Genomic DNA, 13,086 nt, shown 5'->3' on the forward strand with positions numbered 1-13,086 from the left:
GTGTGTTCATATTAAAGCCCAGGTGCTACTGTAGGGTTATCCTCACTGACGTTCTGCTTCCTACGCCCATGTCTGAAAGCATCAAGCATGAATTTTAAATGAACGAGATAAGTTTATAAAGTTGTTCTTCGTCTCCGTTTGCTCAGCGCTGTTAAATTGTATGTACGGGACGCAGGAGTTTTCTACCCAGAACTTATTGGAAACAAACATTGGGATTGGGTCTATACTATTCTCAGGTTTGATCTGAAAGTTCGACAAATGTTGGACCTTCCATAAAGTTCTACAGGCCTTACATGACATTGACGACAGTGCTGATTCACATTTGGGCAGCTGACGGAGTGGAAATGTCTGAGTATTGTGAGATTTACACGTTACGGAACAGCGGATTTGTTCTTGGTGTCCCTTCAAGCCGAGCATCCGTTACCCAACCGCAGCTATCACACCTAATTAACAAGTTAGGAAGCAACGACAACATACACAACACTCCATGGACGTCTTTAAGTGGTTTCATATTAGGTTTCATGAACTATTAGATATTGAATATCTGAGCGGGCACAGCAGAGCCGTCTCCTCGGGTCCTCAGCACTGCCATCTGACAAAGGCCATGGAGGGGAAACAGTGAGTGATGTCACGCTGCCCGGGGACCAAACACCATTTTCCTATGATGTGGATTATGTGTTAGGCGACACAATGTTTTCATACTCATTGGAGGCGGCGGCTTTCGAACACTCCATTTATGAAGGCTTGATGAATCCAATGACTGAGACGGAGATGTAGCCAAGACTCACTTTGTACCGCATGACTGCTGAAAGCCTGACAGCTCCATCGCCATTAGGACTTATTTTGAATAAAAAAGGTTTGGGTTATTACAACCATTGGATAGGAAGTTTGGTAACTAGTCAATTGTATAGAAGAGGATTAGGGCCACATTTGAAACATGTGTTTGAGTTCTAAATTTAAAGTCAGAATTCTAAGGGGAAAAAAAAGTCTGAATTCTAACTTTAAACTCAGAACTCAAATACTTTTTTCATATTTGGCCCTAATCATCTTCCATATAGTTGAGAGCTATTCCTGGTGTGATTTTACATTTTGAGTTCCCATATGCCAACAGATCGACGCAGTCGGATGATGGATCTGTCTACAGGCACTTGACACACAAACAAAAAATGTGACAGAAACAAGATACTGTACAGTACGCTGACTGCAAGAACACGGAAAAAGTATCAATCCGTCTCTGGAAACCGCAACATGTGCCAGTCAGAAAGGTGATAGAGGTTATGTGGCATGGTTGCACACAGTTGGTGACCTTTAGGTAGAACAAAAAGAGCTGGCAAGAATAAAAAAAGTGCCCTAGCTAGTTTTCTTGTTGCAAGGTGTGACATTTATTCCTGTATTTGTTATCACAGTGTAATCGTCTTGTCCTCAGTACATATTCAGTTCATCATGCAGCATCAGCTAGTTTTGCATGTTGGTTGTTCCAAATGGCAGCAAAAGGTTACTGTATTTGAGGACCAACAATGTTATATAATGTGAGTAAACTGTGCACTCTACCAACTTGACTGGTCTGGGATGCTTCATAGCCAAGGACAACAAAGGGACAGAACATGAAGAAAAAGGTTACAGTTTAAACATTCAATTGGTGTTCGATGAAAATCAAGAGCATGTAGCTATGTTTCCATCTACACGTTTTTATACAAATTAAGTGATATAGAATAATAAACGCTGATGTAAACGTTATCTGACGAATAAATAATGAATTGCGATTAAGTTTTAGGTCATTTTATGGTTAAACAGATGCACCTGGACAGGTTAGAAGTCGCGAAGACCGCGCGCCCATTGCACACTACCGGAAGTGCCAGTGCAAATGTGCCGTAAGATGCAACGACCATTACAGAACATAAAATTCGCAACATGTCATTACCACTCAGCCAGACAAAAACCAAGAAAAGATGACATAATAACCACAATATACAAGGACAATAATGAATTGTAAACCAAATAACCCTATGTATAATGACAACACCATAAACCCTCCATCATACACGTCTCTCCCAAGCCAAAAGCTTCTTAGGAGCCCTCCAGAAAGCTTAAGTACTTTCCCCATTTTCCCGTGTAGACATCCAATGTGGCGAACTGTTTGTATGACATCTTTCCAAACGCCACCACCCTAGCCATCTCACAATCCCACTCTTGAATTGACGGCACCCCTTCATTCCTCCTTCATATTTTGATATAATAATTGAAACCTGTGAAGTAACTAGTTGCTATCAAATAAATGGATTGGAGTAAAAAGTACGATATTTAGTATAAAGGTAGTATCAAATGGAAATACTCAACAAAGACAACTCATTATCAGAAGCATCTAAGATGTAACTTACAATAAGACCAGGATGCAGGTGTTACATCAAATGAAAATGAAATATAAATACCATGTTAATATTACACTTATTACACTTTGCATAAATAATCCAGCACCTCTTAAATAAACTCGCTTTGTCTCCCTCCCTCAACACCGTATCTGGATTTTTTGTTTATCAGTTGATCTGCTTACCTTTTCACTATCGGCGATCAAAGTACTCTATTTACCGTTTTGAGAATATCTCAAAATTGCATCCGCTTTGTTACCTTTGCAGCTTTTCAACGAGTGCAATTAAATTCCTTTCAGAAACATCGTAATCCAGCATGGAACGGCAGTGTTTTTTAGAGACTTTATAAAAAGGAATTGCTGTTGTAGTTAGCTGTTAGCTGAAGACTAGGTGTATCCTATTGGGCTGAGCCTGTCGAGTAATCAGAGGCGCATTCCTCACTGGGCATGTGTGTGTAAAAGTGCCATCTCAGAGGCCATGCGCAATGCATTTTATTAGGTGCCTCAGTTATTTGGGTTTTGGAATGGTTTTCAGCCCCATTTCTACATGGAAATCTCACCCCGTGCATCTTTTCAAAGTAACAAGTCCTCAGATATTGAGGAAATGAAAGAGAAAGAGAGTTGGAGTGAGAGAAGAGAAGAGAGGTGGGATAACAGAGTAAACAAGACAGGGAAAGACAGATGGCGGGATATGTAAAGGTGGAGAGTAGGTTGGATGACAGGAGCAAGTCGCACATGGTCCCATCTGAAAAAGCCATCAGTTTCTATAGCACTCGCATGAAAGGATGAATGGTAGTAACAAGCAAAAGGACAGATGACATGTTTCATATGGATGTGTTCCACAGCCAAGCAGAGTTCTACACGAAACCAAAAGAATAACAAGCAAAAAGGCTGGTTCAGGTTCTGCTTGGTGTCAATCAAGCACAGTCTGTACATGCCCACACAGTACAGAGACAACAATGGTACGAAATATAAGTAAAAACACCTTTCTGGAAGGGCCGTGGGCGTGTATGGCATTTAAATGTTGCGTCCAACCAAATTACAAAAACACGTGCAGTATTTATGAGACAATTTCTTCAGTAGAAAGGAGTTGAAAGTAGTTCCAACAAAAGCACACAGTAAAGTCTGTGGATTGTCAAGAGCTGTAACACTGTGAGCACCACAATCCCAATTTTCCTCGCCTCCATTGTATTGAGGTGAAAGCAGAAATCTCAAAACCGGGACAAATAGATTCCAAATTATCACTGTGCCTAACCCTGTCTCCCTAAAATTAGGTTTAAATACTTTGCAAGAGCAAATATATTGAGAGAGAAAAGTATTGCCTCCTGAATTTTGAATTTTTTTAAATTCAATTTGCCAAGCAAGCTCATTTTTGATGAACATATCTGCAAAACTATAAAATATACTGAACGTATCTACAGTTTTTGTTATGTTGGTATGACAACGGTAAGACAGGACATTTTAAATATTCAACCAAATCTATGACTTTGCCCTTACCAAATGGGTTTTCGTTGCCCAAAAGTGAGCAGGATGATGATGAGTGACTTAGGTAAACTAATCCTTTCTATGACAACACACATAGATACATGGGCAATACATAATAGGAGATCACTTATAATCATCTACTATCATGGATAAAAACAAAAATAGATAGACGTAGATATTTCTGTTCATAATCTATAATATACCATCAAACATTCCTAATTTAAAGCTCCAGACAGAATGGCAGCCTTTACCCGCCTACCCCTGCGTCACATCACATAGTTCTTTTTTTACAACACTGCAAACTCTTAATGCACAATGTTTGTCCCGTTACAGGCATTTGCAGGACGCTGATCATGGGTGACAATGCAGGTCGGCCGGATTTGAACCAGAACTAATCATACAGGCATGTCGGTGTGACGTCACAGGCTCTGAGCGACAGCACTAACTGTAGGCTGCCGTGCTGATTACCATCCGATACCCTTCCAGACGGGAAGTCCGCTTATGGGCTTGATACAGGGGACAATTAAGGACCGCACCATTGTTGGAGTAGTGTGAGGTTTGAGAGACGGAGCATGATGGACGCCTGCGAAACTCTGAATTTGGTATGAGCAGGGCTGGAAATGCTAATCTCATCAATCTCTGAGGTCACTAAAGATGCAATAATGTGGTGCGAGGAGAAGCGGCAGCTAAGAATATAGTTCTAAAAATAACAAGTATGGTCATATAGATGAGTTCATTCCCAAACTACCATCAATTTGAAAAGATACGCACCATGCTCTGCTGGGGAAATGTGAGGGGAACCGCTAACTAGCTAACTGCAGCTAATTGTTTGTTTCTTTAAAATCACAAATGTTCAAAAACTAATACCAAGTGTACTAGATACTCATTTATCTTAGAATACAGTATGTATACCCCAGGAACTGGTTTTCATTTCAGAAAGACAGATGACATAAATTAAAAACGAGTGCTTTACAGAAGCTAGTAGAAAAACGTTAGCTGTGCTAGCTGGCTTGATTTGAACCGAATATCAGCCTTGCTTGCATTAACTGAATTGCATTTTTGTCGATTCACAACAGGGACTTAAATGAATGTGGCAGGCGATGTTAATGTGGGCAGTTTTCCCAGAAAAAACAAAACAGATACAAACAAATTAATATTCTAAACCAATTCCTCTCTGAGAATCTGCCCCCCCCTGAACCCATGGGTGGTCTTTTCAAATGCAAAATACTGCACAAAGACAGCACAAGGGTAAGAGACCAAGAGCATGTGATAGAGACACACAGAGAAAACGGAGGACGGTCAAAACAGGCAGATGGAGAAAGAAAAAAACAGGGAGGAAGATTATGCCGACTAACAACTCTGGGAAAACGGAGGACGGTCAAAGCGTGCAGGCATTAAGAGATAAATGAGTGAAAAAAATGTATGTGGGAAAGATTGTTCACATGCACGAAGGAAAATTTGATTGAACTCTAATTGCTGGGGCTTTAAGTTCTTGTGTGTGTGTGTGTGTACAAAAAGCAGACTACAAAAAGCTGCGTGTAGCCAACAACGTACTGTGTTGTGGTGTTTGTAATTCCTGCTCACAGGCAACGTGCCCTAATGAAACAATGACTTTAATTGCATTTCTGCTGCCATCCAGCAACATGGGAAAATGAAAACACAACATGAGCCTCAGTCTCCAAAGAACTCATTATTAAAAACAATGGAGAGCAGCATTGTTTTTACTTATTTAGCTGAGGGGGGCAACAGTACACTGTAGGAGTTGGCTTTATGGTGCTCCAGGGCTGCTTTTACTTTTTATGATTCTGACATACTGTATTCAAAGATACGCCAGTACATAACCACATGGGTAGTTGTGAACACACAGATACCACACGCATAAATAAATACACAAACCTTCATGTTTTAAGGAGCTTTAACCTTATGTGTGACATGTGTGTGACGGGCCCTGTGTACTCTCCATATTTATTTCTTTTCTGGACTCCGTCCTAGCCTCTGTGTGTGTGTGTGTGTGTGTGTGTGTGTGTGTGTGTGTGTGTGTGTGTGTGTGGTGGTGGCTGACCTCCCTTTACAAACCTCTTGGCCCTCCCAAAAAGGCACTTCTGATCACAGCGGAAACTGTGCATCAATGTGAAAAGGCCAATCTGGAAGTTTTTACTACACTTTAACACAGTTGGGGGTCAAAGCACAGGGTCCCAGGTCTCCCATGGAAACAAGCATCTGTGAACTGAACTACTACGAGTGGCAAGCTGCAGGGGTTTAGCTGCCAGTTAAAAACACTTCTCTTGCTACACAGCGAGGGACTAAACCAAGTGACAACTTCCGGGCCTGAAAAGGGAAGCCAATGTGGAACCTGAGTTCTATTTAATTTCCAACAGGGGGGCGACTCCACTGGCTCTGATAAAGAAGTCAGTTTCTGAAGAAGTCTATGGGGGAAGGACCCTACGTCTGCCTTGATCTATTACCTAATTAAACTGACTGGCTTCGACGAGTCACCGCCCTTTTTTCCAAATATGGTCACTTCTGACTCCAAAATACCGAGATGGCTACGTTCAAAATGCAAACTCCTGGTTTCAAAACGGCAGTCCACAAACCAATAAGTGACGTCACCGGTGCTACGTCCATTATTTTTTTTTACAGCCTATGGACTAAATGCCTTGCTCACTGGCTGCTTGATAGCACTTGCTAGATGCAGATGGAGTCCAATTTTATTCACATTCCCAGATTATCAAAACCAGCAACCTTGCCTTGATCACAGGCTTTCAACTTTCACATCCCACCTGGTCAGCAGCTTTATGGGGCCTTGAGTGTTCTACCGGGGGTCTTGAATCTTCATGGTGACTGGTGTGTTGGGGAGGAAGGGCTCGCCCTCAGTCAGGTTTATGAGCTGCTAGGAGCCTTGAGAACTGTCCGGTGCTGATACATTTTCATTTCATTGAACATCTCACTGATGGAGATATGAATGTGGACAGCACAGTAAAATCACCCAGTGTGGGAATTAAGCTTATGGATAGAAAGAGCTACATACTGCTTTGTACACGCAAACGCACACAAACACAACTTAAGCACACTTATGATCACAGACGTTGTTCAAGTAAAAAGTTTCTTTGTCTTATGTGAAATTACATTGAAACTGTTGGTCAGACAAAACTTAGCACTTTTAAGCTTGGGCTTTAGGAAATTGTGATTTCCACTTGTCACCAACTTCTGACATTTTATAGAGGATACTGTTGAGAAAATAACCAGCTAAATAATCAACAATAAAAAGGGTGGTTCCACCTATGTGGTATGTGTCTAAACTAGATCTTAACTAAATTATATCTCGGTATTTTAACCCTTCTGTTGTCCTCGGGTTACATTTGATCTGTTTCTTTCAACCAAACTGCCCAAAAATAACTTGGATGCATGGATGTATGGAAGCCATACATAATTCTTCGTAGGTAAAATTAATGATTACTTCCATTGACTTTTGGGTGTTTTATTCAATTTCAATTTGAAAAAATAAATAATTACAAATGGTTTTAAAACAGTCTCCTGACTAAACTTTGACATAACTGTGATTCACTCAACATCCTCTGAATTTAACTATTGGTCAAAAATAATTCATAATTTCTGCTTTTTTTAAACTCAAAAATAAGGTATGTCATTTAAATTAGATTTATTGACCATGAATAAAAAACGTATTAAAAAAAGCGTGAAAAGCATAGAAAAGAGGGTAACACTTTACTTGAAGGTGTCGACATAATCATGACATGACACCGTCATAACTATGACATGACACTGTCATGAATGTGTCATAAACGTTATAAACAGTCATAAACGTTTATGACTTCTGTCATTAAGTGTCATTCGGTTTTTGTCACGACAAGTTGACATAAAATTTGTTTGGGATGTCTCTGTAATCACAACTTGACATTAACCAGGATGACATTACCAGAAGACGTATTTGTCATGACAAGTTGACATTCAATTTCTTTGAAGTGTCCTTATTAAGACAACTTGACATTAAAACAGGATGGCATTATGTCAAGTTGAAAGACATCCTCTGGTAATGTCATCCTGGTTAATGTCAAGTTGTCATTACAAAGACATCCCAAATAAATTTAATGTCAACTTGTCCTGACCAAGACAACTTCTGGTAATGTCACTTTGATTAATGTCAAGTTGTCATAATCAAGACAACCCCAAACAATGTCAACTTGTCATGACAAAAACCGAATTACACTTAATGACAGAATAACATGAATAACGTTTATGACACGATCATGACCGTGTCATGTCATAGTTATGACAGTGTCATGTCACGATTATGTCGACACCTTCAACTAAAGTGTTACCGAAAAGAGTGACAAAAATGTCGGAATAAACGGCAAAAAAAATGGATCGCCAACACAAGGGTTAAGCCTGAATGGCGATACACAATATACATATCTGTATTTTCTACTGTATTTTCAGTTGTAAGTCACAGCCAACATATGAGATGTCAAAAAAACAAAACAAAAAACATTCGAGATTGGGTAATATTTTCTACCTTCTTAGTCCAGGACTGGTTATCAGTATTGTCTTATTTTAAATGTTCACAAAAAGCAACGGTTTATGGAGTAGCATCAAATTATGATTTTAAAAAGATTATAGCTGCCACTCTAGCACTTGCTGCGGTGTAAAAAACATTTCTGTCTTTATTTATTTTTTATTTAATTTAATTTTTTTTTTTTTATCTCTGGGGCTCTACCTCCCTCCATCTGTCTCCCTCAACTTTATCCCCTATCTTCTTCTACTGTTCGCTTGTCTACTCCCACTAATAATGTGCCTTTCCAGTCACAACTCCTCCACACACCCACTCACCTCACACACCCACCGACCCAATATTTGATCCATCCTTCCAAGGAACACACACACACACACACACACACACACACACACACACACACACACACACACACACACACACACACACACACACACACACACCCCTCTGTAATAGATACGCAGGGCTTTGGATGGTGACACCGCGTATCCATCACTGGGGCTTATCTGTCGGTCGAGTTGGGAGGTTCAACACAAAGCAGCCAGATGTAGAGGCTTCTCTGCTGCTCTGCAAACCACCAAGTGCACTGCACCGCATGGGGTGGGGGACGTGGAGGGGAGAATACCAGCTGTTCTGTCCCGGCAAATAAACAAACATGTTCGGGGAGGGGGGGGGGGGGGGGTGGGGGGAACAAAAGTGCCGCAAATGAACAGGTTTGCTGGCCGATTTAATCGAGGAACTTTCACCTTCTTTAGAGGCATCAGGACGCAGCTAGAAAACATTGTCCAACTTTTTGGGAAATATGTTAATTTGCCATTTTTATTTTTTCCAAAAGTCAACTGAGATGCATGATTTTTACGTTTAAAAACGTTAATGCTCATTTGATTAAGCCATACACCAACAGAAATGCATAAAAACTTGTCCAAACGTCCGTATTTTACGAGTTCGGAGTGAGAACGGGTTGGGTCCCACGTTCAGGACCTCTTAGCGTCACGTTTTTAACACTGTGTACCTCGTTTTTCAACGTGCAGGGTATGGTTAGGTTTAGGCAATAAAAACTACTTAGGCTATGTTCACATTTGGCAAATTTCTTACAAGAAAAAGTTGACTAGGGCACTTTTGTAGTAAAAAAATAAATAAATAAAAAGCTGGCAGTGTTTTGGTTCCAAAGAGCAGCCGAGAGCGTCTTTTGTTGCTATAACAACAGCTACTGGTACAGTATCCTAGAGCGTTATATGACGCAGTGCTAATGTTAGATAAAACAAAGCGGTGGAGCAAGCTAGAGAAAGAACAGAAAGAAGGAGCGATGCTACTAACGTTTCATAGAACAAATGAGTTCCCTGTACAGGGAGGACCCGGTCATATCGTATAACCCGTTGTGCTCCGACTCCATTTTTTCTTGTTGTTATGAAAACGACAGGTCTGGCTACTCCACTTGTCATTGGTCGGCTGTCAAAAAGGTGCTTCACTTAAGTTTTTTTTTTTTTTTCAGAAAAGTTGAACTTTTTTTCAAGTTTAAAAAGGCGCCCTGAACAAAAGTTGCAGTGGCGTTTAAAAAAAAAAGTGCTCAGGAATTTTTTGAAAACACGGTTTTCTCCATAGGATTATATATAAAAAAAAAACAGACGCTGGCAGCTTAAAAAAAGACGGCAAGTGTGAAAAAAAACAAAACATGGTTTGTGTTAAACTAGGTATATTTTTTAAATAACTTACGTATATGACGTCCGTTATATTACATAACTTACGAAGGCCTGTAACAATTATTACATAATTGTCAAATTGCAATTTTTTTTTACTAATTGCTGTTTCTTTGTTTAACTGCAATTAATTGCTAACATTAGCTTAGGTCCTAAGGTGTATGTTTTGTCAATTTTATGTTAATTTAAGAAAAAAAATACTATGTTTTATGAGAATAAAGAGGTGTGTTTTACTTCATAGGCTGTGTACTTGTGTTATTACATTATCTGGGTCACATAACAGTGATAGAATCAAAAGACTATTTGTCTGAAAATACATAAATAAATATATTTTTAAATTCGACTAGAAGAGACAACTATATTGTTAATTGCCATTTTTTCGGAGTAAAAATTTGTAAAATTTGGAATTGTTACAGCACTAAACTTGCGTACATGAAAATAGATAAGTACATTATTTAAGTAGGATACCTTATGTACGTAAGTTAAAATAAGTCAATTTTGACTTTTGGTTTGACATGGGACACGAACAGCGGTCTCCGGGGTGAAAGTCCTGTGTTTGTTTGATCCATCCACCCCGACCTCCTTCCTTCGTGGACTTTGGCGCTCGTTATACTACTACTGTACGTCATCTTAAAGCCGGTGCGTCCTATACAGACGCTAAAGGCTGGGGGCCACTAAGAAAGCTGCCGTATTTGATGAGTTGGGAGTTAGAATGCTTTGGTTGCTTTAGTTGTCATTTAGTTGTTAGAGTTAACTTTGTCTGTCCGCCATTTGGTGCTGGCCTGGAAGTGTACAGTGGCTATAAAAATGTAGCCTCGTGAGACCGTCCTGATCTTGCGAGCTCCAGTTTTCTACTCGCAGATCAGTCTGGCATCTTGAGATAGAGAACATTTGGAGCCGTTCGCCAAACGACCGACCAATCAGCGTTGGTTTTGAGGCGGATTTAGGTGTGACGCAACGAGAAGCGACTGTTCAGTCTAAACAACATGGCAGCTTCCACGGATGAGATGAGCGTAGCTATTGCGCAAGATTTATCCAAATTAGAAAGTATTCCTTAATTGAAAGAAGAGCAAAAAACGGCACTGGAGGCTTTTCTCGGAGGAAAAGATGTTTTTGCTCTTCTCCCGACTGGTTTCGGCAAGAGTTTGATGTGATTGGTTGATTTGGCCCATCTATCGCCAACAGGTGGTGATAGACAGATGGTTTATCCAATCAGCTAACCAGTATTTTCGCCCCTTCCCAGAAGTTCTCCAACGGAAAGTTCCCAGATGGATATGCCGAGCAAATGCGAAGCAATCCATCTGGCGGAGTCAGGTTAATAATAATGAACCAAAACCATGAATTTGGGGGCCATAAAACCTAAACAATAAGCTGAATCACGATAAAAAGCTCTGTAAAGCTGAGAGGAAATGCAGAGTGGGGTAATAATTATTTGTAGATTTGTCACATACCAGTGACCCCTTTTACTATGTATGCAGTTATTTAATTCTTAGTTAAGGTAAAAGTAATGATTAGAGCAGAATGAAAGGAATCAGATGGGAATTAGAAAGAGCAACGAGTAGGAGGAGGGATGTGTGTCATATTCCTGGTGCAAATGTTTTCATGCATTCAGGACACGTGCACGTCTGGTGGATAGGATAATAACCTTCATGATGTCATTAGCGGTATCTGCCAGCACTCAGTGGCTATCACAAATCGCAAAGTCATGATTTACAGCAGTGGATCACCATGCAGCACGCACACGCACACGCACACGCACACACACACACACACACACACACACACACACACACACACTAAACACATGTTCGAGAGACTTGTAATACTGGGAACATGGCCAGGTCATCTGCAGACAATATTCCTGGATGTAGATAATATAAATGAAACTTGTTGCAGAGTTGACATAAAGGCTGACTATTGGAGACAATTGATTTTGTAGATAGTTTGCCTCAGTTGGCTAGGTCTGTAGACTTGCCTATTGCAAGATTATAATTTTTTTTTAAGAAAAAGAACAAAGGGTAAAAAATGGATGCAGAAGAGGCTAAAATATTTGAAATATCCTAATGTTTAGGGGCCAAGCTACATAACCCCTTGATCCGACACTTCCCATCATGCAACTGGGTAGCCTCTTTTGTTTAAACATCCCTACCTGGTACATGCTCATGTCTTCTAAACTCTGTGCATAGAGTTTGTAACTAAGACTTTCAGTTACAATGTTTAGATGAGATAACCCTGATGACATCACCAGGGTTATTTTTTTCCCAGACTTTAGAAAGCTGCCTCCAGCATTAGAGAAGACATTACACAACCGTCTTCACAAGGTGACTAGTACTTCCTGTGATGAGTTGACTGAAGTTGATTTGTAAAAACTGTGGGCTGCCCTTTTAACCTCACAAATATGAATGGAATCCAAGGAACTAGCTAAAAGGCTGATCGAGACAACCTTAGCTAACCTTTTCTACATAAATGAGGTTGTGTTGTGTTCCCCCTCCAACATCTTGTGTTGCGATACTATAAAATATGTTATTCACAATCCAGGAGCCTGATCATATTTGTATCTGGACGGACGACCAGGACAAATACAGAGTGTGATTTCTAAAGTTAGTTCAGAGATTCTACAGATGCAATAAAAGGTATCATCCTAACTTTCCGTCATGGTAATTGATAGGCTGTCTGGGGGAAAAGAAGCATTCCTGCAGCGTGACTCCCGTGTCTCAATTTTACTAATAGGACTTTCTGGCTCGGAGAAAACAAGGAGCTCGTATCGGAGAGCGGCCAGGGAATGCAGCAAGGCAGACACAACAACTCCAAGAGAAAGGAAAGAGAGAGAGAGAGAGAAGTTGGGTGGAAGAGAGGGATGGAAGATCAAAGAGTGAAGAGGAAGAAAGGGAATGAAAAGAACGAGAGAAAGAAATGGAAGATTTGCCAAAGTGGTAGTCTCTGTTTTTTTCGTTTCACGCTGACGGATGAGGTCCGAGAGCTGTGAAATTCTAGTCGTGGAGTGGGATGGG

The sequence above is a fragment of the Perca fluviatilis genome, chromosome 21 (assembly GCF_010015445.1).
Source record: "Perca fluviatilis chromosome 21, GENO_Pfluv_1.0, whole genome shotgun sequence".
NCBI lineage: Eukaryota > Metazoa > Chordata > Actinopteri > Perciformes > Percidae > Perca > Perca fluviatilis.